The sequence below is a fragment of the Sinocyclocheilus rhinocerous genome, unplaced genomic scaffold (assembly GCF_001515625.1).
Source record: "Sinocyclocheilus rhinocerous isolate Xijiao unplaced genomic scaffold, SAMN03320098_v1.1 scaffold320, whole genome shotgun sequence".
Classification (NCBI taxonomy): Eukaryota; Metazoa; Chordata; class Actinopteri; order Cypriniformes; family Cyprinidae; genus Sinocyclocheilus; species Sinocyclocheilus rhinocerous.
In genome coordinates this window covers 435,291-436,839 of record NW_015638606.1, presented here as the reverse complement: position 1 = coordinate 436,839, position 1,549 = coordinate 435,291, and positions in this window count along the sequence as shown.

Here is a 1,549-nt window from a genome sequence, read left to right as displayed (position 1 = left end):
ATGTACTTATTTTACTGTTTTTTTTTTTTCGGGATCTACTGGGACAGTGATAAAGATCTACAAGTCGATCGCGATCGACGGGTTGGCGACCACTGCTTTATTATGATTTTTAAATGGGTTTAATATATAATGCAGCATTGGAAAATGGTTTAATAATGTGTTTCATGGATTCTCGTCTGTGGAATGCACCACTTCCGGTATTTTGCCGGTTACTCGACACGGGCAAAATGCAATCGAGGATTTTTTTTAATCAAGCACTCTAATTGAATCGAGGAATTGTGACAGCCCTACTGTGAGTCTGAGTTACTTTTAACATTCATCTCTGAACAATGTGCACCATTCATATTTGTAAATCATTTATAAACTTCCGCCAACACAGGAGAATACATCATCTTTCCAAATATGCTAACAGTTCATCGCGACTTCAAAATAAAAGTTTAAATCCTCGCTCTGAGTTTGCATGTTTTGATGTCCACATGTTCTTGCTCAAGAAATGAAAGTGACTGTAGCATTTCTATCATAAAAAGTGGCCAAATATTACAGATTAAGTTGACATTTGAATTAAATATTGTTTAGTCAATATTAAACCAGGATTAGATTGCGCTGTAAAGTGTAAAAACAATCTTCAGGCCATTGGTGCCCTCTGCATGCATTTGATAAAATACATAATGTACATAAGTTATGATTATATTGTTTTATTACATTATGTATTTTGACTATTTTGTTCAACAAAACCATATGATTGCTTGCTTTTAAAATTTTATTTGAACCAATAATTATTGCCTCTATTATGTATTTTAAATCATTTTAAAGTTTATTGTTCACTTAGGTCTATTTTTATTACCACAAAAATGATCCGATTACTCAATTAATCATCAGAATAATCGACTGATAACTCTATTACCAAAATAATCGTTAGTGACAGCCCTATTATGAGTACAATTAATATAACTATTAGTATTCATATATTTTATGTCAAAATTCAGGATTTAGGTCTGTAACTTCACGAAACAAGGTGTTGGGGAAAAGACAAAAATAACTGCAGTACCACTTGTGGTAGCCTCTTGGTGTGTCATGTGATTGGTGAATGTCAGACCACCTAAATTGTTTTAACTCTCTGATTGGTTGATTGCAAATTTGAATCTTGTAAAAAGTAACTGTTGTGAATTTCAGAGAAGTGGAAAAGTGTGACTTGTTTAGTGCCACAATAAAATAAAACACTTGAGAATAAAATTATAATGTTTGAATTAGGGGTGCTCCGATTGATCGGCTATCGATCACTATCGGCCGATAAGCGCTTTGGGATGATTGATCGGCGGTCTCTACCGATCTCAAAAAAACGATCTCAAGCGAATGACGTGCCTGCCGTGAGAGGTTTGGCACGACATGCAGCAGCACCGTCTCGGTCTCTGTCCGGCGCGGGTGAAATCATTATAATGCTGAAGGTGAGGTACTCACCTTCATATTTCTTAAATAACTTATAAAGTAATTTGAAAACCTTGTGTGAGACGTAATTTCACAAACAGCGTGAGTGAATCACCGCGCGCGC